Here is a 26,797-nt window from a genome sequence, read left to right as displayed (position 1 = left end):
AGCCCCTTCGCCAGGGTTTAACGCGAGTCGAAATTTCAGTATTTAATCGCTCGGCAGTAACATATCAGATTGATTTGGAATAAAAACATAAAAGCCTTTAAAAACATGGAATACAAATAGTTTCAGATGTTTGGTTGCTCATGTTTTTTCATTTGTGGTCGGCCTTTCAAAAGTGAATGTTTGCTTTTGTTATTTCCCCAACTATCGGTCATTATTAAAGCTAGTTGTAGTAGACAGAATTTATTTAATACTATTTAGTGTAATGTGGTGTCAGTAGTAATACGGGTTAATGATGCTATATCATATACAATTTTTTGGAATGTCTAAGTAACTGCTGATAATCATGCATGTCAACTATAGAGATAATTTATTTCGCTTTTCTTTGTTGGATATTATTATTTTAAAAAAAAGAGGGGGAGGGAAAGGGAAAAAACATCTTGCCCTTTTTTTTAATGTTACTTTATATATATGTGGGAACTGTAACTGTAACTAAGATTATATAAGAGCGCTATCTAGATTAGGGTGTGGTCAGATGAGATGAGACGTGAACGATAGTGAGGACAGACGTGTCCAAAAATGTTTTGACGATAATTCTTTTTACTTTTCTTTTCATTCTAATGTAAATAAATAAATCCTAGTTTAACTTCATGAGTTGTAGTTATGCTTATCATCAATCTTTCCCCATATATATAGCTCAAAAATGTTCACGATCACATAAATCTGATTTTTGAAACCTTTTTTCATATTTCGGTACCATCGCTAATCAAGAATTTTTGTCAGTATTTTGTGAAAATTGTAGTTTGTGGCTGAAGTATGTGACAAATATTATATCAATGAAAGAATCTTAAAAAGTAAATTTACGATAGCAAAGTATTCATATCCTGTAACTGTTTATGAATCGCTAGGAAGATAAAGCGGTAATTTTTACATGCCTAAAAATGGCCATACTTCCAAGTTAGGACATTTGTTTGTTACAAAATATCATTAATAATTTCTTTTGAATTTTCGGAAAAAAATCTTCCGATATAATCTCCTAACTTCGAAAGCATTTAATGTTTTTGGCTAGTATAATGTGAAAAGGGAAATTTAAAAAAAAATTTAAAAAAAAGATAATAATAGTTTTTATCTAAAATAAGAATAAAACGGACAATTGACCTCATTTCCAAAAATATACAGAATGAAACTCATCCTAAGCAGGAAATTGGGAAATTTTCACTTTTCTTAGAAAAACTGTTTGGTAATGCAGTTAATGTTCATTTAATGTTCCTTGCACAGCTGAAATATGATTAAAATTGCGATGAAAACTTTTAGATCCAACTTCATCTAAAAGAGAACTGAAAATATCTATCCAATAGCTTGAACAATTCTTTTTTAAAGATGCATATAATCTATTGAAAATACAGTTGATAATCATATCCATTAATTGACAGCTCTGCCCACAGAATACTCTTGCGAAAGTTAAAATATGTCTCCGAATATTATTAAACGATACCACTCCAAAAGTTAAAAAAAATAAGTAGAAATAACTTAAACTTATTCTTACGAAATAACATTATTTCTTACAAACTATACTCACAAGTATTCTTACGAAAGCTAGAATTCTTATATTCTAATAAAAGTTCAACCATTTCTGAGAAAATTGCTACAGCTATATTGTTTCAAAAGTAAAAAATAAGTAGAAATAATTTAAGTTTCCGTGTCATCTATAGTCATAATGCTCAAAATGTTTGATTTTGCTAATAGTTATAATTTCGAATGCACTAAGTTATACTCCAATTGAGTATTAATGTTTGTGAGCTTATTTATCATAAATGAGAGTTATTCAGAGTACTATCTGATGGCGAAAATAGTTTCCGAAGTGGTGCTACTAACCAAACCTTAAGGAAGGCTTTTTAAACTTACAGGTATGACGAACGTGAGTCATGACCGTGGCAAGAAAGATAGAATGCTGCTAATAGGAAAATTACGTTGTATAAGATAAATCTGAAGAAGCACTGAGAAACTTTCTGCCGAAAGAAAATGTATTAGTAAAGTACGTTCTAAGACCAATATCCTTATATTTACACTTACGTATAAAACTTCAGAAACATCCACGTATCTATTACATGAACGGAAAAATGCACTCGAAGATTCTTCGCCTTTAATAGCTTTGTCGCAGGTGGACGATTACTGGGAGAAACATATATTGCATGAATGAAAGTATTATTTAACCATTTCATTCCCCCTCCCCTCTAAATTTTGTTTTTCTTTTGTTTCTCATCTGGTCTTAATGTACAGATATTGAGATTAAGAATCTAAATTATTTTAAACATATGGTAACTTAATATCTGATTATATTGCCTGTTAAATGGTATGCCATATGTCAACCGATGTCCCCGAGGTCACTCAAAAAATGGGGAAATCACAATGATACTCATTGCATTAGCCTCACTTTTAGAAGACACGCCTCTAAATTAAATTTCTCTCCTTTGCTCTATAAGAAATGAACTGATAACTACAGCATAGCTTGCTATTCATCTGTGGACTATGATTTGCAGTTGAAAATGGGATGATTTGAACAAAACATGCAAGCTTCAAAGCTTTTTTATGATGGGTGCCATTAAAAACACATTTCGAAAAAGGACAATACTACATCCGACTAAATCACATGTGGAGACTAGAAGGTCAAAGTTCGATAATGAGAGCTGCTCTAGAACCAAAGACGATTCGAACCGGGAAGACACTCCTTTGCATTCTATGCTATTGCGCAAGAATCGGTGGGATCCATAAGGAAAGGGTGGATCCGATAATTTGCTCAAGCAACATAGTTTGATTTCTATTGCAATAAGATTACATTGTAAAGAGTAAAAGTTTTATTACAGCAATAAAATATTAAAACATGCGATAGCATTTTGGTTCTTCAATAATCGGTTGTTGCACTAACAGTTAATTCGTACTCAAAAGAAAATTTCAATTTGGTATACATATTTAGCCTTATTCCGCGATAAAATCACATTTGAAATTTCATATACTTCGAAAGAATTTTGAGTAAGAATAAATAATAATTGAGGTAGATTAATACTATCTTATTCTTTTAGAGACGAAAAGATTGGAAATCCTGTTTTACATCATACAGAAATAAGAATCTCATTACCAGGAAATGTTTTGATAAAACACTTCCTGTTAAACTGCTTCAGTTCAGAATTTCGATTGTCATCTTTAAATGAGCACCAGAAAAATTCCAATAAATAAATACCAAAAAATAATGTCTTCTTAAAGTGCTATTCAAGGTAACAAGTGAAAAATTATACAGCTTAAGATTAAAAGAACCGATTACTGCGTTTAAAATTTATTTTGAACATAATATTTGTTTTCAAATTTTGTATATATATGTATATAATCTATATTCGCTCTCCGTTTAAAGCTGATGCCTATAATAACTACTCAAGTTTAGTATTCACATTCATAGCTACTGCCCAGTTTGAAGAAGTGAAAAAAAAAACGAAGTAGTAGTATATTAACGATTTTATGTTAATTTAAATGATTTATTGTGTTTCATTTATTTTTACAAATCAGACTAAATGTAAAGCCCTTTTTTGTGTATTTGCTAAATACACAAGCAAGCGTTTGCAGCATAAAAAATTCTTATACCGTTTTATAATTTGCATATTCAAAGATAAAAATATGCAATACACTTATATTTAAATACGAAGATTAATAAGATGTAAATACATTTCTATAATGTTGAATAATTATATCTGTCGGTAGCTAAAATTTTATTTTATTTTTATTAACAGATAAATCTTAAGATAAACTCATTCTATTTTTAAAAAATTTTTCCGTGCTCATTTCTTTCAGGAAATATAATTTATGTAAGTAAAAAAGGATAAATAAATCACAACGCATTTACTGACAGAATAGTTGCCTGCTTCTTAGCAAAAGGCTGTGTTGTTCCCAAACTGCAACCAATGCACATTCTTACTCTTAAATTCTGTTTAATTAAGTTATTTATTACAGCAAAACGCTAGATGTCTATTTGCTTTGAAGGATGTACCTCCTTGAAAGATGTTTATGGAGAAAAAGGCCTCATTTACTTTGCAGTTTAGGAAAACCCCGAAAACACCATTAGTCAGCTTGCTCAGTTATCGGATTTGGTTCTAGATCGCATAACACCGAGTGCAATGATCCATTCAGTAGTTGAACGTGTCATAACTGTTTGAATTTAAAATTTATATAGTTACTACAGTTGTACTTTATATTGCTGTTGAAAGATTCACTTGCAGAGTCACAGAATCATCAACAATATGAGACACACCTTTAATTTAATCGCTCAAGGTAGTAGGGAATTCAAAGAGCGACTCTAAATATTTTAAATGTTTTATTTTAAATGCGACTATTTTAATTTAGAATCACTTAACGAAAGCATCGCTTCTATCTTATTGCCTTACTATATTATTGTATTCCTAGATAATACCTTATCTAGTGTGAAGCTGTAATAAATCCTATTATTTCAGGAACTATAGATATACTTTACTTCTTTTTGCAACCGAAATATTTGGAATAATTTTAAAATTTGCCTACTTGAATTCTTTTTATTATGGAATCATCGACATTCAACGTTGACCGTCTAACCTCGTAAAGGATGGGTTTTGATTTAAGTTAGATTGGAAGAAAATAGGGCTCTTTACAAGTAATGTTCTTTGTCGTAAACTGAATATGCTAAAGAGTGCCCTCGGCATAGTGCCATAGGAAAAGGGATGCAGATCTGAGAGATTTCGCAGGAATTTTTCATCCATTTCAGTGTCGTGATCCTTTATAATAAGAAAGAGTGCGTCTGTCCATTGTTCTGTTGAGAAACAATCGCGAAATAATGCCATCAAGTTATTCAGCAGTCTACATCCAATTACACACAATCACATTGTGAATGAAATGCATCACATATAACTGCAATATAAGGTTACTTGGATTTTGCAATTTTGAATATGTCGGAAAATTTACGAATACCTGATGTAATTATAGAGGCTGTTTAAACGAAGTGACGACTGAAGCTTATTCCATCGCAAATCGCCCTCTTTTATTTAAGAAAGCATTGTTAATCGTTGGGGATTTCCTTGCTTGCGAACTCCCGTGCTGTTATATATTGCTTTTCTTCTTTCTTTACCTAAAGGCTACTAAACAATTATTTACTTGCCTCTCCGCATTCGTTATTTCTCTCTCTCATTCTCCTTGTCTCTTGCTGTGTATATCCCAAGATCGTTATTTCTTTCACTTGCCGTTTGTAAACATGTTATTTTAACTAAAAGGGATGAAATAATTACAAACGTTGTTACTGTATATGCTGCTAAGAGAGATAAGAAAAGAGATTATCAGCTAAAATCGATATTTATTTGCGTTACACTTAAAAAATGTAAACACGGATTTAAATAAAATGCAAAAATTTATTTACACATGGATTTAAATAAAATGCAAAAATTTATTTACACATGGATTTAAATAAATTTAAATGAAAAATAATATTAAATGATTTAAACGAGCAGCAGACAGGTGACTATATTATACAAATATAATATTCATTTGTTTTTTAACATATGCGCATATTTTCTATCTAAGAAATTTCATAACTGAAATTTTATAAAATAAAACGTGGACGATTAATATACAGAAGATCTTGCAACAGAAAAATATTGCATTCAATTACATTTAAATACATTAGCACGTAACCCTAAATTAATCAAAATAATCAAATAAAAAAGCTACAAATTCTGGGAATGTTAGCCGTGGCTACCGTATTGCGAAACAGCACTCTGCGGCTATCTCTACCTTAAGGAGAGAAATGCCTCCATAAGAGAAGGGATTTATCAACTAAAAATGACATTTATTTGCGTTACACTTAAAAAATTTCAGTTTTGGGGGGGGGGGAATGAAACAAGATAACTCTTTTCCAAAATTATGGAAAAGCGACTAGTAATGAAAATAGAAATACTATATTCTCTCTTCCATAATAATTCGTATCATTTTGTTCAAAGGCAGTCTTATATAAGATCGATACCAATTTAATGAATTTCTTCTAAAAATCTGCTAGAATAATGGAATTTCTTTCTAACGTTACCATTTCCTAATTCGCATTCGGATTCGGATTTTTGTTTCAGATGCGAAGACTGCGCAAATTAACCTCATTAATGAAATTTAAGTACTTTATTATGCATAGCAGAATTAAAATTTCTATCTTTACTTCTAAAATATTTGTATTAGCACTTAACTTGTTTTATAGCTTGTAGTTTAAAAGCTAGATAATGTGAAACCTTATGTGCGAAAGAATGTCTGAGATAAATAAAAAATCGGAATGCCTGTTACGTAGAAATGTTCGCTTGTGTAGTAAGCAAAAAAAATAGTTATTTACAGGTGTTCAAATTACACATTATACAAGTTTCTTTTAGAAAATTATTTATTGCGTGTTACGAACTACAAACCTGGGGCAAACGAATAAACATAGATTTTAAGACAGAAATCTGCTCATAGTTAGACGTTTTCGGCGAATTAAGCATTGAGTACTTTTCGCTAAAATTGAATACTAATAAGAAATTTTATTTATTTATTTTATTTATTTAAGTCATTTGAAAACCCTTCAAGCTGACGCTAGCTGTTGTTTGTTGTGGCTAGAAAAGACTAAGAGACGCACATTCCGGCACAGATAGCAAGCATTAACGCCGCTTTACGGGCAGTTGATACACAGAAATGCTTACAGTTTAACACAAATATAATATTGTGATTTCATTACATTCGCAGTGATCATTTTATTTTTATAGCTATAAGCAAGATATTGTGGAAATTATCGTTAAATTGCATTCTTCGGAATGACTGAGATAACTAAAATAAGCCAAACAGTAGTCTAGGTAAAAGATTTAAAATCAATTAACCTCATTTCATACGGACAAGGAACAGAAAAGTTTGGATCATAAGAAAGTTGGATGTATTAAAAATACACCCCAGTTCTTAGGTACTATTAGCAACAAATGGTAAATAGCGTTTATGAACAAACAGTGTCTTATTGAATCCGGTGACGAAGAAAAAATTATCCATTAAGAAGTTCAGTTTTCTTCTACTTATTTTATTTATAAATGCTAATTTGAGTTCTTCTTTTGAGACTTTCCTGACCTAACGATCATTCATAGCTAAGTAAAAGTAAATGCAAGTTACCACCTACCCAATAAATAAAGAGCTTACAACTTAGAAATAATTAAATATGAAAAACTAAATGTTTATCGGTACCACCGGTTGTGGCTGAACTTAAATACACTGCCCAAAACCCAAAGTTAGCCATATAGCTTTTTTCATTATGCACAAATAGTTTATGGCCTCTCACCATTCAAATGCTCATGCAGCTTTTCTAACTATTCAGCTGTTTAGTATGTCTACTCAAACATTTAGATCTCTGGAAGCCTTTAACAATTATTTTAAATTTTCACTTATATAGCAGAGTATCTATGAACTACTGGCCGACAGCAATGTAGGCAGGATTTTACAACAAAGTGAGAAATTTCTCCAACAGTCAATAATTTCCAATGATTCAGCGTGAAAGCAGTAAAGAAACCTCTGTATTTACTCTTCTTCTCATGCAACTAAGAATTGCATAAAATTCTGGATTGAGCAAACTAATGCTACTGAAGCTAAGGAGAAATATAAAAGTGTGAAAATTTTAACTTAATTATTAATAGCCTAATATAATTTTCGCAGATTCATGTACAGAAGATGATATGTATCTGTACAGAAGGCAGAACCCATTTCTGATTGTATAACTTTTGAGATCGGGAAGTATTATAAACCTGTCCCGAAACTATTTTAGAAAACATTATTACCAGTGGGTCAAAATCTCCAAAAAATATTTTCATCGACCAGTTTACCATAATTAATTCTAAAGATTCTGAAAATAAAGATTAATAATGCTGTCATGAAAAGCAGGCTTCTTGACCAAGCCTTTCCTCTATGAGTTTATATCGAAAACAGACAGCATTTTGGCAGGTGTTTGGCAGCTGAACTGCGGAGAAACGACAGTTTTATTAAGAATTAAATTGGTTTTGAAACTTGACTGGCATTTAGATGGGATTCTATCCTTCTACAAATAATATCAACGTTATTTAATTAATAATAATTGTCATTACTATCATTATATCTACTTTTTTATTTTACAGTGTCTTTAATTACATTGGTCTAAGGTATGCAAAATTTATTCCTTATTTTAAGCGCAATTATATGCAATATCAAGTAAAAAGTTTGATTAACCTGTTTACTGTTCTTAGAAACAATAAATAATTAAAGATTTCAAAATCATTAATACAGCTATATTTATAGCTTTTTAGGCAATACAAATGTATCAATACGTCTTCACAAATCCTCTAACAGAAAAGAAATAAAAATCTTAAGTATGACAATTAAGACAGCTTTCTTAGAACTGCGCTAAGTATACAACCGCAATTATAACATGTTTTAGTGCATTAAGGATAAGAGCAAATTATACTAACAATTAGTTTAAAAAGTACCTCAGATTTCAATTAAGATTCGTGAAAACACAGTAGCTAACTAGGAGCAATAGAGTATAGAAAAAGCACTCAAATTTTCTATAAAATTGAGAAAGAAAAAGAATTAATAATGATATTGAAAGAAACATGGAAGTTTTTGAAAATATTCATGTTATCATAATAGACACATTTCATATAATTCCGCAGCGGTTGAAAGTAATCAATTTTCAAATATTGCAGTTATATTTGGATCATACATATAACTTTCATATTAAAAAAATGGTTTTTTATTGAAACTGCCAAATATTAATCTAATGTCTTTTTTAATCCAAACAATTAATAACCAGTCTACACTATTTTAGTTTCTTATTTATTGTGAATAATTTATTAATGATTAACTTATGCTTTTTTATGTCTTCGGTTTTATTGTAAATGCTTCGTTTTGGTAAATTATTATCATTTTTATTTGGATAGTTTAATAATATTTTATTCGTACTTTGATTCTGTTTTATACGTCTTTGTATAAAGCTGTTTACTTACTTTTCTACGTAGGTATATAAAAGAGATATATGAGACCTTTTGATTTTATATCCCTGGATGTCTTTTGTCAAACCTGAGATCGCAGTTAAATATATAGTCCTCTCGTGCTTTGCTTTAATTTACTAAATACTCCTACAAAAAGTGTGTAAGTTAAAATAAACAAATTATTTCGAATTATATATTTTATATTTAGAATATGGAATTATTATCAGGCAAATTACACATATGCTAAAAGAAGTAGCATATATAATCCTTTGTTGATTTCAAATGACTCGACAAAAATCAGCAAATTTCAAATGACTCAACAAAATCAGAGTAAGCTCTGAGTCTGTCATTACTCACTCTCCCGCTTAGTAAACTATGCTTAACATATTTATAGTATTTGAATTTACAGTACACAAATTAAAAAGAAATTGAAAGAGCCTATGACCGACTATTAACAATTAAATAATGAAAAACAATTAATTTTCTAACTAAAGCAAATTAGAGCAATTTCTTTACTCTTATCATTCCTTTCAATGCAATCTCCGATAGAGCAAAGCATTTCTTGAGCGCAGTTATAAATATTATCTTCCAGGTATTTATATTTATTTTAACTAATATTTTAAAGTTTTATTTGAAACTTTCTCATAAGCCTTCATTCCTCTAATTGTCAGTGCCAGAATAGTTAAATGTTGTAGCGCGCGTGAACGAATGCAAATTTTCTACTCTGAAGGAAGTAGTTAAAAGCCGAGTTTCGGTAGGAGAAAGAGACTTTAGCTGCCGTCTCTGCCATAGGTACGTTTGCTCATTGCTGGTTCAAGTGGCTTAATTGCATTGTTTTGCTGCTACTAGCTTAGAATGGGGTTGAAGTTCGGGATCTCTCTGAGCCCTGTAGGCTAGTTTATCACTTGTTAAACATTTCAGCTTTTAATTTCAATTATCTGACTTTCAGTTACCGCCCAAGTAGAGGCGAAGTTTATTAGCGTAGAGTTGACGCATTGTAAATTTTAAAGAGTTAATAAAGGGTACGTGAACCCTTCTCCTGTGTAGTTTCTACTCCAGTATACAGATAGAAGTTAACCCACTTGGACTCTACAATCTTATAAAAGAATTAATTTGAAAAACTGATCTGTTTCAGCATATATAATAAACAGCAAAATAAAATCTTTGAAATAACACATTGGTAAATCTAAATTATTCTCTAAACGGTAAATGCAATACATCTAAAAATTTGTTGAATCATGCATACACTAGAAAATACTTTAAAAAGGATAAAAAAATATTAATTTTACCATGATTATTTCATTAGGAGCAGCAACTGTAATTTTTATCTGTATTTTATCAAATATAGTATAATGAATATAGATATATTTATCTATATTTATTATATTACATTTAGATAATAAATATACGCTAATATAGATATATTTATTAGCCTGCTATGTTTTTATAATAATGAGGAGTTAGATTTAACGAATGATAACCCATATGTTTTCAAAGCGATCATAGTCTACCACTGTGTCTATTTGCATCCATTACGGAAGGAAGGGGGTATGTTAGCTAAGTACTTTTATTAGCACAGCTGTTTTAACCTTTAAGAGAATTTTTAACTAGAGCTTGAGCAGGAATAGGCAACAAGGCCTTCTGATGAAGCAGGTAACTATTTTAGTGACTACAGAGAACTTTTAAATAGAATAGCTCAAATACGTCTAATACTATTATTTTCCTACATAAATCACGGACATCTCCATGCTCATTTCGGATCAAGGCAACTGCAAATGAGGAATGAAAATGATTGTTGTAGTACCTCATGTGTCTTCTCAGCTTATAAGTAACTTGTAAGAGTTACACATTTCTTTGCCAACACTTTGCCATTGCCTGTAATTATAATGGCAAGGGATCATAACTATCGGTTGCCAAAAAGTATTTAATTTCCCTTCCGTACCCACATTTCCATGCTAAATTGTTTCACTCTGTTTCTAGCTTTCTTCTTACTCTTATCAGTGCTGCGTAAACAATGTACTCTTTTTCATTGCTTTGCAGCGAAAAGTATGATTTTTTTTTATATTTCTGTTAGCCTTTGAAACAGTGCATAACACAGTACAGAAACTGGTTTCCCTCCTTTTTTATTTCTTATTTATCTTCCGTGTATCAAGCTAAACTGTTTGAATCTCTTACTTTCATACGTACAAGAAAGAGGATGGATTTTGAATATTAGAATATTACATTTTTTTACTGAACAGTAGCGTATTTATTCCGTTGTACAATATTTGTAGTGTTTCGTTGTATTTTATAACTACGTATTCAACATTAATGTCTTACAGTACATAATTCATCAATTACACTTGACTCTATTCATGTACGTTGCGTAAACATCCTGATTTGAATCCTCGGTAATACGAAATCTGTCCTCCTTGGTTACATTTTAGTCTTGGAACGTCTTACGGGTGAATAGGAGGTTAAGACAGTAAGATACATGGTATAAGCTGTTGGAGTTCTGCATCTGAGTTGAATTCCATTGTAGAGATATTAGATTATTTCGATGCCGGAGAGATAAAAAATGAGCAACGCCTTCACCGGGAATCAAACCATGGACCTCTGGATACGCGTCCAACGTGCAAACCAAAACACCACGAAGACATGCCAAGAAGGCGGGAGAAATACCTTATACCATAACTTTATTTGTCTGTATTTTTCTCGTCTAATTTGTATTACTTCATTGATCATTAAGATATATGAAAGGTACAGAATATTTATAAGAAAGATAAAATTCTAAACATTTCTAATGAAGGAATATTTTTTACGTGCTCTAAGGTATTTTAAAAGAATTCGGAATCGATACAACTTATTAAGGGGAAAATCCAGACCATCATTAACCTCGAAATATGTTATTTTTAGAAATAAACTTAAAAAATTCTTGCACATTTTTTTTTAATTCTCACAATTCGAGCTGAGATTTCAATAATGTTAAGCACTGAAGTAAAAAAGAACTTTATAGGCTTCGAAAATTTTTTGAATTTTTTTATAATATTATTACCAATCGTAATGGAATGAGTATCTGTCATTCAAGGAAGGTATCATACCGGTGAAATCACAGCCACATAAAAACATCTGCTTAGTTCTAAAAAATATATCTTTTCGCAATTTTTCTCATCTTCTACAACTTACGCGGTTTATTGTGTTCTTTGCCTGTGCTTCTTTTTCTTAGTTTTCTAACAGCAATTCCTATGTTTAGTAATGGAAATTAATCTTATCTCGTGTCTGTGATATGTAATGTAAAATACGAATGAAGAACGTGGGTTTTTTTTTTTTTTTTTTTTTTTTTTTTTTTTTTTTAAATGTTGAAAGCAGCATGACTATTTTCCCCTTTCCTTTGTGAATGCAGGATTGTGTGATATTTCTTGGGCAATACTCCGGATGCAAAGATGAAGTTGTGTGTTGCGTCCGTGAACATGCCTAATTAGATGATACCCAACTACTATTAAACTATTAACCAAGGTAAAGAACCAAGGGAAATTAACCAAGGGAAAACTATTAAAGGTAAAGATGACCACATTAAGGTAATTTTGTTTAAAAAACGTTTAATGTAAGTTTACAGTTCTAATTATAAACTATAGCTGTCCGAGGAATTAAAGCAAAAAATTAAGGAAAACATTTATTTGTTTATCAAATATGTTAAAGAAACTGAAATGAATGAACTTACTTATCAGTCAGGGTGTATGTTATATGTCTTATATTGGGTTCTAACTCCACTGAGTGCAGTTTTACTTCCTGAAATTTAAAGGTAAAAAAATCTACTATTAAAAATGTGTGCTATTATTATTTATATCTTATATGAAAATGTTAATGTACACAGTAAGCTATTCGAAAACACGAAAGCATTCGACGAGTATATTGATATAAACGTGCATAAGTGAGCAATAAGCATAGAAACTTTATACGCTTCGCTAATATTAAGAAACTTTTTTGTAATTTCAGTACCAGTCATAATCAAATGAGTATCGGTCATTCAAAGAAGATTCTATATCAGTGAAATCATAGGCACAGCAGATTGTTCGCTTAGCTCTACCAGATTTATCTTATCACATTTATTCTCGTTTTCTACATTTTATGCGTTTAAAATTAATCTCCAAGGATTTCTGAGCTTTTCTTTTCCTAGGTTTTTCAATAGCAAAGAACAGAAATTTTAATATTTGCGAAGATTCATTTTCGCAAATAAGAACTCTGTTAGCTACAAAAAGGTCAAACGTAGTCATTATCAAGTTACCAGTAGAATGAATGAAGTATTTTTTAAAAGTATTTTTCATTCTGAAATTGGATTTCTCAAGATACATAAATAATTTTCATAATATTTATTCCGAAATATCTTTCGTATCATATATACATAGTTTTTTTTTGCATACTTTTCAATAATTATTATTCTTAGTTCAAGACACACTTCAGCTGAAAGTTCTCATCGAATAATCAAGCTTACAAATGAAATCAAGCCTCTTTCAAAATGCAAATATCTGAAGTCCCCTTATGTCAGTGTTTGTTTATTAAGAGACAGCAAAGTTAAACTGAAAGGCTAGTAACTGGAAATCTAAGTGAGACTCAACCTTAAAATATTTTAATACTGTATCCTAACAAGAAATAAACAGTGCGATTTTGTATTTAAGAGAAAGCCATAACAAGCCACAACCGGCACAGAAGTGCCGACTTTAAAACCGGGCGCACCTTCCTCCGCTTTGTTCTACATCACCGTTACCCAGCTCTCTATTCTAATAACCAATCTTCTGCTAACGAAATTTTACAATTTCCTAATATTCACAACTTACAAAAATTTTGAAGAGGCAAGGAAAATGTTTGTAGATTCTTGAAGATTTAAGAAGAGGAAAATTATTTTGCACTTAAAATTAATTTTGAATTAGTGAATTGATCTCTGAGTAAATAGATATAGAATAAAAAAGGGTCTGCAATATTTATTATTAAGGTTCTTTATATTTCCTGTGTTCAGTCACTTTTATGAGAATAATACATATTATACGAAGATTACTCCATTTCCCAATACTGTACATTAAGATACAAGAAAGGTGCCGGTGTTATATTCAGGCAAGTATGTCTAAAATATGTATGTTGAAGGAATTTGATTGTTCATTGAATAACTCCTGTTGTGCAAAATAAATTTTAATAGTTATTTTAGGCAACTTATGAAAACATGATAAATTTATTAGACTTCGACTTGCTAACTACAGTGTAAAGCCATACTCTTAATTCCATGAGGAGGAAAAAAATACCTCGTAGGAATATCAAATATATCAATGAATACAATAAGGGTTCAACATTTTACTGTCAGTTGTTTTCAGATGCACTCCTGCTTTCTTTTCTTACATTTTCGGTCTGTTATTTAAAAAAAGAAAATATGAGCACGATATCAAGTGAAAGTAACGGTGGTTCAATCACTTACCTTCGCGTGACCTGGAAGTTCAGCACGTTTGTCTGTTCTGCTTTAAAGTTAAGCAAGGCACAAGCAAGTGTGGAACATGTCTGTCCTCCAGGCCTATATATAAGAACACTTTTCTGCCTCCCTCCCAACCACAGCGCCACTCCCCCGTTTATTTCAACCAGTTTGTTGTGGTCTTGTCGTACATCACAACCACGTGGTTGCTTCCCAACGTCAAATTTCTCCTCGTTATTTATGAGTTTTTTTCTTTTTCTTAAAGATGCTGCTAGATTCCTTTGTTCCCTTAATTATCCCCTTATATTTTTCACTCGAGGTTGGCTTGAAAATCTTACGGAATGTGGAGTACGACCTATTTGATAAACCTTAAAAAAGTAAGATGTTGTATAATCGTCAAATTTTAAGTCAAGAAGCTTTTTAATTCATAATTGAAGCTTCAGGATTCATAATTTTAGAATTTCAAAGGAGCATTCAAAGAGTTAATGAACGTGAGGCAAATGAATGATAAAATATAATGATTTTTTGGTTTATAAACCACGTCTAGTTTATACTTAACATACACGACTTAACAGATCAGGATATATTTTGAAATTCTCTTGTTTGATAGAAAGGCTTCAGTTTACATAGCTTAACCTTAGAAGCTTAATTTCATAGATTGAAATTACATACTTTTAAAAAGGCTTCTTTGCACTAGACTAAATTTCTGGCCATGTTTATGGAAGCTGAGGAAATATTTGGTTCATAATGATGCCTTTCTAATAGACTGCTTTAAGACTTTAAAAGATAGTTTATCTTTCCTGAGCTCATTATTCATACTATAAACCGTTTAAAGAGCAAGGTTTTGAGTCACTTACGCAAAATGATTGATTGTATGATTTTTATATAAAACTGATGAATGATGACGGGGAATTTTTTTTTCTGTTCTCAACAGTTTTAAATGAATACAGATAAAGGGGGAGAAGGGAAAAGTTGCAACCCCCCTCTAATCCGGCCTTTCTTAGGAAGCCTTCAGCGTCTAAGAGGCGAATGCAATCGGATTTATGAATATTGATTTATTTTGATTGATGAGTACTTTTTTCCTGCGGTGGCCAAAATTTACTTCAAAAGTATTTGTCATAATCATAGGATATTTATTCGTCACTTTGAACTACACTCATAATGATCCAAGCATAAGCTACCGTATCTCCTTTGTTTAACAGTATCATTAACTTAAAAAAGACGATTGATCCTTCTCATTCTCCTCCTGAGGTTAAAAAAAAGGAGTTGCAGCATGGCAGTTCATTTATAGTTTACGCTAGTGATACATAGCTGAAAATTCATTAATGCTTTATAATGATGAAGTCAGACGACATTACTGATGTTCAATATCATTCATTGATAAGAAACTCGTTTAAATTGCTTTAAGAGAATTCACTTAAAGAACCTTGAGGTAAGGTTAATAAATTCATTTTGAAAACTCCGTCTTCACACATATTGAGTCTATTTGAGCATCTTTGTTCTTGAATATTTCAGATTAGCTTCAGACAGCATATTTAGGTTGTCAGCTTCTTCTTTGATGAGAATGGCTCTTTTTAAGTCTTTAATGGTAAGTTTCAGTAAAAGAAGTTATAAATATGATAACTTAAAGGAATTTAATCATCCCAGAGACATACGCTTAAAAGTACCCCTATAGCAAGTAAAAATATATTTCAGGACATTAAGCACCTGAAAATGTTTTGAAATTTTCTAAAAATTATCACATTATTGCAATATTAGAGACTCAGTCAGAAATACTGTTTCGTTATTTATCAGGCATTTGAATATTTAAAAATACAATGGAGTCAATATTTTAAAATAAAATATAGCAAAGTGTTTTTTCCTATGCTAGAATACACTGCTGAAAACTTCGCTTAGGTCAAGATTAATTAACTTTATTTTCGTCTTTTTTTTTTTAGCTCTGATGGCCTTAATCTCGAATCTTAGAGAAATCATGGAGGTTTGAGACTATAGTGGCTTCGTTAGATAACGTAAATTAAGTCCGTTGATGTGATAGTGCTCTTGAGAGTCTACAGGCAGGTAAAGATGGCTATGAAATTATCAGATTCCAAGCTCGGAGAAGCTTTAGTTAACTCTACTTCTAGCCTGTCAGCCCTTCAAGATAAACACTGAAGGAGTCTTTTAGTCGAAGACATTTAATATTCCTTATTATATATCCAAGATCATAGAAGTTGTGAAGACATAATTTATGGTCATTAACTCAGCGTGTACTCTAGAAAATATAAAATGTATCACCTATGATTCATTACTAACATTGTGTAGAACAAACGCAACTTATAATTTTCCATGTTAATTCTAGAAGTTCTACCTGAAAAACCAATGTAATAACAATTCAAGTTAAAAGTAGACAGTTTCATATCAAAAAATCGTTCAGTAAATAGCGACCAAAAAGTTATTAATCATGCAGGTTTGAGACATGATCAATATTTGAATAATAGATTCAAATTTTACCTCCCTGAGCCAAACATATGATCAGTCACTTTCAGAAATTTTTAATATAGGATGTAAAAATTTTGGTACAACCTATATATTACATCTGCAACTAATATTCTATCTGCATGCTTAATATGTGAGCACACCATATCTCAATAATCTTCAAATCTTAAGTTGGTTACTTTGTTCAAAATCTTCAGTCAGCATATATGTATGAGCATTTCAAAACTTTTTACCTCGCAGTAACCTATATACATAATTCAGAAATGTTTTCGGTCCAAAAATTTGATATTGAGTTTTCAGTGAATAAGCATTAATTAAGTGCTTTACTGCGCGTTTTTACTATTTTTACAGTGATGTGTGTCTGTGTGTGTAAGTGAGTGACGATTGTTTTCGTCTACGATAACTCTTGTATCAAATTTCCAAAAATTTGTATTTCTGTATTTAAGATTTCTGCATTCATGTAAAGAACTGATTAGATTTTCGGTTAAACTGGACAGCGGGAAGTAGTACTTTACGTGAAGTTCATAACAGTTTTTAATGGAAAATCCAAAATGATATTTTATTTGAAACCCATAATTGATTTTAAAGAAAAACTATATTAAAATATAATTTTAAACTTTACATATTTAATATTTAAAACTTTCATAGCAATGGAAACAATATATTACATTTTGACTAAAATATAAAACGGAAGTGATACTTTACTTGAAACTCTAAACAGACTTTTGTGAAAAATATATTATGATATAATTCAAAATTTCTCACCTTTGGTATTTAAAAATATCTCTTCATACACGATGCATATTCAGTCATGATTTAGAATAACATATTAGATTTTAATTATATGTGATAAACCGAAAGTGGTACTTTACTTGAACTCTTAACAGATTTTCATGAGAAAATACAGAGTCACTATAAGGGAGTTTAATCTAAAATAATGCAGAACATACTAAGGCTATTTGTATTATGCCTTGACAGGATATTTATTTATATCAAGCGGTAGAAGGAGTTTTATAGCAGGGTTTCATTTTCAGAACTTCAAAACTCTGGTTATATAGGAATTTTACCAAAAAATGCACTTGTTGTTTTCTTGCATTGTTGATTTGTTGCATTTCTTGCATGATTTCTTGCATTGTTGATTGACGAGGCAAAAAAGTAAATAGCAGATTCGAAAATACCTATCGCTTTCCTTCTTATTGAATCGCGATGCTATATAGACAAATCAAAATGAATTCAGATTTGCTGATAATATAGAAATGACATATTAGAAAATTAAATTATGGTATTCGTTTCAAAGTATTTATATTAAATACATTATAAACACTCAATTTTCTTTAATTAAAAACGAATTAAATTATATGTTATGCAATTTCCTAATAAAATACAACTTTTAACAAAAACAAATAAAGAGGAAAATATTGTATTGTATTGTTTTAAGTTTAGAAAAGCCAGTTTTTCAACATGGGTAATCATGCCTAATAAAATGTAATCCGAATTTCATATTACAGACCTATTAAATTGGATTGGCGGAAGGTCATGTGCTGGACACATCAATTCAATTTTTTTTATATATCTTCAGAAATGTGATGAAATTTGATGCATTTTCCAGTTTTCTGGATAAAATATTCGATTTAATGAAGTGCCAGAGGAGAAGAAATCCTATGAGGTTAAATCGTGAGACCATATCGCGCATGAACAAGGTCTTTCACACCCTATTCACCCATTGTGAAAATAATTTTGAAGCAATCTAGAATAACGTTTGCATAATGTCATGTTTAACCAACCTGTTGAAAGAGGATAATAGTTCCGAAAATATTGTATTCTTGAAACTGGGATTCAAGGAATTCTTAAAGAATGTGAAAATAAATTATTTCTGTAACTGCAGCCTCTGAAAAAATATTTCATCTGCAGATTTTTAATTTAATCTGCAGATTTTTTAATTTAATCTGCCGATTTTTAATTTAATCACATCATGTCCCGCAGTTACATCGGTGCCAGTTTTATGATTTCACTACAAAATTCTAACTTATTTTTTACTTCATTTGTTTCATTGCAGAAAAGATTATCTTATAAAAAGAGCTATTTTTTATTTCATTAAGTTGGAATGATTGATAAATAAACAGAAAAATCAGAAAGTCAATTTTAAGACTAGTAAAATATATTACAGCACTAGTTTTTAAGCAACAACTTGCTGAATGATACTACATTTCTTCAAATGTTATGATAAATATGTGAATAAATTTTTAACATTATAAAATTCTTTATCAATATTATTTTAAAAAATAGCCCAATGATTAAAATTTTGTGACTGAACAAATATTATTATTTGATTTTTTTAATAATATTTCCATTTTGAGCCATCACTGTTAGAAAAATGAAGAGATATAGTAAGCTTAGACGAGAATAAAACAGATATTTAAAAACAAAGAATAATAGGAAGCAGTAGTGTAATGCTAGAAATATTTTCTGTAAGTGAAATCATTGTTATAGTTCTAAAGAGACAACAGCAGATGGAGTGACAGATGGTTATAAGAAGTGGTACATGAAGCAACTGTATTGCATCATTGTAAGCAGTATCATTTATTATTTTTCATTAGATGCTGAATGGCATCATCCAGAAATCTCAGACACTAAAACTGCTGTGACTACATTGCTGAAGGCATTTGTAAATTTAATAATTAACGGTAATTAGAATTTTTGTTTAGATTTTGCAGGCCAAAAAAAATCCTATTGCTTTCTGATTATCTGCCCCCTTTTCTCCGGTTTCAACATTTGGTAAAACTACCGCGCATATTTTTGACATACACGTGACTACAGCCAACTCACGCAGGCTGGCTCATACCACACATGTGCTTGAATGCATGTAGATTTATATGCTTTATTTTTTACCGTCATTTCGCTGAACAGTAATCAGTGGCTGTAAAAACATAAACATCAGCAACATAGACTTTTGCTTTTCCTCATAAAACTTCACATTTCTTAGAAAAGGCTTCTCTTTATAATTATTTACGTACAGAGCAGTGCCTATTGGTCTAAAGATAACTAAACAAACATTTTTCACCGATTCACAGTGTAACCAAATGAGTTGAAAACTTAACGTAGGAGTGCAGATGATCTGAAAGTACCAAAATCATTTATAAGCTAACACTTCTAGTTAGACATGATAATTTTAATTTTTCATCTAAAAAGATTAAATATTAAACAAATTATCCTTAAAATTCTCTTTCTTATTCTACAGATTAAACTGTTGTATCAATCAATAAACACTTTCATAAAATATGATCCTAAAATACAGGCTAAAATTTTAATCTATAATTAGCCATTTCCTATTAGTTCATAATGTCTTCGTTATTTAAGAACGTATGATTGGCGAAAGGCAATCAGCGGAACAAATTCGTATCGATGGGAAATAACGCCTAATTATTTGTGAGAAATGTGATTTGAATCACGATGCAAATGATTAATATCAAACATGACTTTATTATGTAACAATTATTCTTAAGTCTCATAAATAATTATATTGTTACGAATTTGGTATTTAAAAAGCTAATGTTAGTTCAATTATAAATTAAATAGTTTTATTTCTCGCGCAGTGCAGCGCGTGACGAATATTAAAAGAAAGCTAAGCCGAAAAATTGAAAATACGAGAGCACGTGCATTAAATAAATAAATATCTCTTTGTTATTTGGAGAAAGTACTAGAAAATTCTAGCGCGTGATTTTAAAATCTTATAAAAGGAGGAAAACATCTCAGTTTGTAGTAGTTGCTTAGTTTGTTGTTGTTTAGAAAATTGCTCTTGTTGATTGTAGTGAATTCGCGGATTAGCTTTCTTTAGCTGTGTTGAATTAAGTTCTTTTGAACGTTTGAGTAGTTAAAAGATAACTACTGTGAGATTTTGTAATACTACATGAATATTTGAGGAAATTTAAGCATATTTCTTGTGATAATAATAAAATTTTGTTCATTTTTTTTCATCGGACTTGTGCATTCATTTCAAACGAACCCGTACGCACGGAACAATATTTTTAGCCAAATCTTATTTTTTGGCTGACATTTCAGTTTTCACTTAGACAAGAACGTTATGCAAATTTGAAGGCATGCGGCGTAGATTAAAATTAGGAGTTCAGCTTTAACCTACTGAAGCGTCACCGCATCAAATTGTCTTGGTGAGAACTAGTTGCAGCAGAATCCGTATAAGTGAGATAAATGTTTACCTATGGGGTTGACCATTGTAGTGTTTAATTTAAAGTAGACTTTGCTTTATGAATATCCGAACTGTAAAAAGAAAAATAGCTTCATATTTGCAATAGTTTGTAAGGTTTATTTTGTAGTTTTCCTGCCTTTTATCTGATAACTAAGTGTGCAGGAATCTAGTGAACGCGCAAAGCGAATAATCGCTTAAGTTCAGTAACAGAAACGTAAAACTCAAGAAGGGTTAATTACCCTTTATTGCTCAAAATAAGGATTAACAGATGGTCCCTTCCACAGGACATAGAACAAAGCCTCCACTTGGGCTTAAACTCAGAATTATAAGAAATAAGAACTTAACTAAAGCCTAACTAAAGAGATGTAGCCCAAGCTAACACAATTCTAAGTAGTTGGCCCCTGAATATCGAATTAGCTAGCGAAGCTATCAAGGGCCCGTAATACGGGCGAGCGTAGTAACAGCTTAGAGAGATGTGGCCAAAAGTCAGTGGAACTTCGACTTAAATACTACTCCTTCTCATCTGCATTAAACGCGATTTCAAACACACATTCTGGTAGGGAATTTGTAAGCTGAAATTAGGAGAGATAGGAAAGGAGTTTTAAGTTAAAAATAACTGTTATAAACTTAGGATAAACATTACACTTAAATTTGTTTAACCAGTTATTTTATGTTTTGAAACTTTACTGACACTTCTCTCTTTCGATTTTCCAGCAAGAATGTATATTATTTCGTAAGTGTATAAGTGAAGGTTTGATATTGTTTATAAGACAGAGAGTGTTCTGCCGCTTGAACGCCACGTTGCTAGTTTTGCTATTCTAGTTCCTGTCTTCGATGTTGCATTACTACTGGCCGAAAGTTAAATTCTTGCCAATGAATTCCGAGACAACTTCGCGATAAATTACTTCATGTAGCCTTTGGCTATTAGTTACTTAAATTTAGCTTTACATTTGAATTTCTACTTTGAGTTTCAAGCCATAAGTGCTGGAGGATTTTGTTAAGAACCAGGACTGCCTTCTATTCACTTTATTGAATTAAATAAAAAGAGTTTTTTACTCCTTTCGCAAGTTTTTGTACTTACTTCTAGACATAAGTCGCTTAACGGCTACTAAAATGTTTAGTAACATTTTACAATAGTGAAAGATCTTAGACCTTATAGTGGAGCCGAAGACAGAAACTATTATCTAGAATAGTAAAACTAGTAACATGGCCTTCAAGCGCAAGAACACACTCTGCCTTAAAACAATCTCAAACCCTCACTTACATACATGCGAACTAATTTTCAATTTGAGTTCTTGTGGGAAAACCGAAAGAGAGCAGTGACAGTAGTTTCCAAACATAAAATAGCTGATTAAACAAATTAAATAAACCTGAAAAGTTGTATACGACGAGTTGAAAGTTCATTTTAAGTTACCCCATGTGTAAATAATTCGAAACACACTCTAGTCAGAATGTCCTTTACATAGGGTGCCCAAGAATGGTGTCTTCGAATGCCAGGAGAGCATTTTCCGGGCTAAGCAAAAAGAATGAGCAAAAATAATCGTATGAACATTTAGCAAGCTATGTGTAGTTCATGAGTCGAGGGACAAGATAATACGTAAGCAACATACGGAATTTTAATATTAAGCAAGATGGAAAAAATGACAGGATATATAAACGCGTAGACTTTGAGTAAGTATACTAAATACGACATATACGAGTAAGCAGCACGCGACGTGCCATAGCTTGACCAACACCTTTAAGAGAGTCAGGAGGGTTGCGGATAAGGTATGGTAGCATTCTTCACCCGCTTTCGGAGTTCATATGGTATATAGATGGGAGAAGATAAATTTCGGCCTTGGTATATTCCAAAAACGTACACTGAACTCATATCGGGAGAATCGGTACTCTATGCGATGGAGCCATTTCGCCAATCCATCTGCTGCCGCACGTACGCCTAAAATGTGTTCTAATAGTCCTTGCACAAGGCTAATGCAAACGCTGAAGCTGCACTAGGAGCCGTAATTTAGGGAATCAAAATTTTTAGAATTTATGCAGATACAGGTCTGTAGAATACAGGAAACACAGAGATTGCATCGGGCGGCCAAATGTCCTAGCGCTATTTTTGATCACATGTGATGACGTGCGGTTGTGTGAATCTTCCAGTGCCTTAGTACAAGTCACTGAGACCATACACATTCAAATGCTTGATATAACTAGATGCGTACCTGAGGTCAGTTCTCTATGAGGGCTTGGAGATTTAAATGGTTATTATCAATACCTATTGTGAAATTTAATGATACTCTCCTGATGAAGGGTGCCATTTATTTTCCTGGTGAGTCTTTATTACTAAATGACTTATCAAAGACAAGTTACTCTAGTTTTTTCACAGAGTACCCATTGTGAAAATGGCAATCAACTGGTGATAATATCCGTAAGCGTTGTTTGTACTTAGGAATGCAGTTTTTTAAAGTTTCAATTTTATTAAAAAAGTTTATTCAATCGCAAATTGAAAATAAAATTTTAGATTGAGTCTGGTTCATTTCTGGATATGAAACTAAATTAGTTCATCTCTGGATGTCAAGTTTAAAGAATGCATTTCTTATGCGTTTTTGAATAGCAGTTTTCTCATAAACAGTTTCAGACCTTGATAGCAAACAATATAGAAAATTAGACATTTTCTCCTCTCTTTTCGACCCTCTTGAAAACTTTGTAAAATACGTATATATCCTAAAATTAAGTCTTTAACTTCATAAAAACCGCACTGACTGTAAAGGTTTTGTAATTTTCTCTGAAGTTTCTGCGATCGCGAAGTGAAATATCGTAGTACTCTATTTCGCAACAGATGCTAATCTCGCGTACTAGATTACATACTTGGTAATAGCTGGGAACATCACACGTCATACGGAAGTTCGGGCTTTAGAATGGTACATGAATCATTACCAAAGAGAATTATATTTTAAGTTTCCCAGTGACGGAATGCAGAAAAATTCAGTGATCACTTTCAAAAGGCTGTCTAAGACATTGCTTATTTATATGAATTAATTATTTTATGTGAAGCTATTGAGAGAAAAAAACATAACCAGCAAAAAATTTTTAATCACTTCGCATCAAATTTTTAAAACGGCGTGATAATCCTTTTCGCTTTCTAAATCTATAATTTCTTCACAACGCTCTGTTTATAACAGGGTTGTGGAAGTTAACGTGTTTTACTCTTTAGAAGTGTCAGCCTCCTTAAAAATTTATCTTGATTTAAAAACCGCAAGTATTTCACAATAAAGGAAAGAAACTCCATTTCTAACAATGTGCTGCCATCATAATCGTTGAGTAGTAGAAATGGAATGATTGGCACTAGTAAACAGTCACACTCTAAGAACAGCTGGAGTTTCCGAAATCAATAAACGCTTCATTTCCTTTACGATAAGGATTAACCTCCTTCAGGCAAACTGAAAACAAAATTTCTTATAGAGTCTGGTTCATTTTTGAATGTCAGATGAGAGGATCCAAATCTCTTTAGCCGACGTAACCTCAACCTGTCTGAGCTCCTTATCAGAATGAACATTTTCACTCGCGAAACGTATTGCTCTTGCTGTGGTTTCTGAGGCGATTATGTCCTTGTAATTGTTTCTTAATTATTATGTAACAGCAAATTATCAGCAGCTCTTTTGTAAAAATATTTATTACCATTTTAAGCGTCCTAAATGCGCTTCATTCTTCTTATTATTATTATAATTATTTAAGAGCTAATCATAATGAATGGATTTGAATCGAATATTACATATTACCTTCGTGCATTTTAACTTCATTAAAGAGAAAAAAGTGCCTGAAGTTTGATAGATTCTCCTGCTTAGTTTTCAATTTTAACATCTCAACGAAATTTGTTTATTCCTTGATTTCATATGAGAAGTAATTATATGGTACAGCTTTTATTAAGATTATTAAATATAAAGCTAATAAAATACAGAACTTTGGAAATAGTTTCTGAGTCCATTTTTTAAATTTTACACCAAATTAGCATGTTTGCAGATTCGATATGCAAGACTAATTTTTTTTTCTTGTAATGAGTATTTTGAGATTATATTTGATATTTCACAACCCTGTGAAACTAATTAATAAACAAGACTAATTTTTTTCTTGTAATGAGGATTTTGAGATTATATTGGATATTTCACAACCCTAGGTGGATTCTAAACATGTAGTTGATGACATTTAAACAAATCAGGTGCTGCAAAATGCGCCAAAACTCCCATCGACCTCCCAAATGTTTTGCGACTTTTAATGACAGAAAGGTTACTGAGACTACATCTAAATACCAGGAAGACATCTAAGTTAGTTCAAGCGTTTTTTCAACAGATAATGAACCAAACCTTTCTAAAGATTGCATCTGATTGTATGGATATCATATCGATGAAGGAATACGTATGGTTCCACCTAATGTAGAGACATTAGACATCTCGAGGCAGGAAACATTACATATATAATACGTTCTCACTGGAATTTGAACCACGTATCTTACAAATGCTACCAGTTACACTATGGGGGAATGCTTGAGGATCTGCAATTCCCTACATTCTTCCCCTCATAGAGCGACTGAAGAGAGTATGAGACTCTAGTGAGCAAAATCAGGTGGTGATAAATCCATTTCTTCTACCACATGTTAGCTCGGCTATTACTGTAGAGGGTTTTAGGTTTCTTCAGAACAGGAAAAATGAGAAACCAGTCCTACTGCCGCCGAGATTCAAACTACGTATATTTAGATACTTAGCGGGACATATTGCTCTTTATACTACCACCACGCACGTGGTAATGAGATAATTCTTTGTACTGCGTACTGAATTTATCAGATGTAAATAAGAATTATTATACTCGTCGTTTTAAAAATCTGAAGGAATTTTAAGTAAATTATACTTTTTCTACCGGTAAATTAATTATAAAACGACTACCTCATCACGGGTTTTTCTACTTTATATAATAGTTCTAGAATTGATTTATTTAGAATGTAGAAGGAAGCATTTTAAGATGAAGGCCATTAGAGTAAATGTAATATAATAATAATGTATGAAAAGTTAACACATATACTTTCCACTTATATTTACTAAACACGTAAACATTTAAAATTATCCAAAATATATACTTAGAGTACAATGAACATGACTTTGCCCAATTTTTAAAAATGACAACCGATTTGCGAAGGTAAAAGGAAAGATAAGTTACGTATTAGGCATTCTTAAAAAAAAACTGCATAAAAATTCCGAATTTTTAAGTATGGGTATAGTTAAGATATAAACAATGTATTATTAGACTTTAGAAATAAATTTTTGTTCGATTTAATCCTTCTGTTTGCTCAAATATCGTACACGTTCAACCCGTTTTTAGAATGGTTGGTTCATGAGACAGCTATTTGCTTGGCTTCCTATATAGAGTATTTCCCAAATTTTCTAGCAACACGAACCACCAACACTTAGATGCAATTTATTCCACATATGCTGAGCTGTTCTGAAGGGAAAAAGAAAGAGAAATTTTTTTAACATTGTTATGTAATAATATATATATGTGATTATAATTATTGTTAACAATTAATTAGTAGCTATAAATTAATTAATAATTATAAATAACTGTACACAATATTTGCAAAAGGTTTGGACGCTAAAAGAAAATAAAACCAAACCTTCAAAACTTTTTGCG

The 26,797-nt window shown here is 31.3% G+C and overlaps 1 protein-coding gene across 3 annotated transcripts in view; it reads right to left on the bottom strand.

Moving 5' to 3' along the window:
* Positions 1–14,590, bottom strand: part of LOC118185705 (uncharacterized) — a 60,606-nt gene extending 46,016 nt beyond the window's left edge. Inside the window, exons 1-2 of one of the 3 annotated variants that reach the window (XR_004757629.2) lie at positions 14,464–14,590; positions 12,721–12,788 (exon numbers count right to left, since the gene is read on the bottom strand). The gene's annotated coding sequence lies outside the window, so the exon portion shown is untranslated. The remainder of the gene's footprint in view (positions 1–12,720; positions 12,789–14,463) is intronic. The other 2 variants (XM_035355598.2, XM_035355595.2) reach the window with 2 other exon arrangements.
* Between the last annotated feature and the right edge of the window lie 12,207 nt (positions 14,591–26,797).

Source organism: Stegodyphus dumicola, chromosome X2, assembly GCF_044657685.1.
Source record: "Stegodyphus dumicola isolate Sdum_Otavi_A_Nest chromosome X2, ASM4465768v1".
Classification (NCBI taxonomy): domain Eukaryota; kingdom Metazoa; phylum Arthropoda; class Arachnida; order Araneae; family Eresidae; genus Stegodyphus; species Stegodyphus dumicola.
This window is presented reverse-complemented; position numbering and strand designations above follow the sequence as displayed.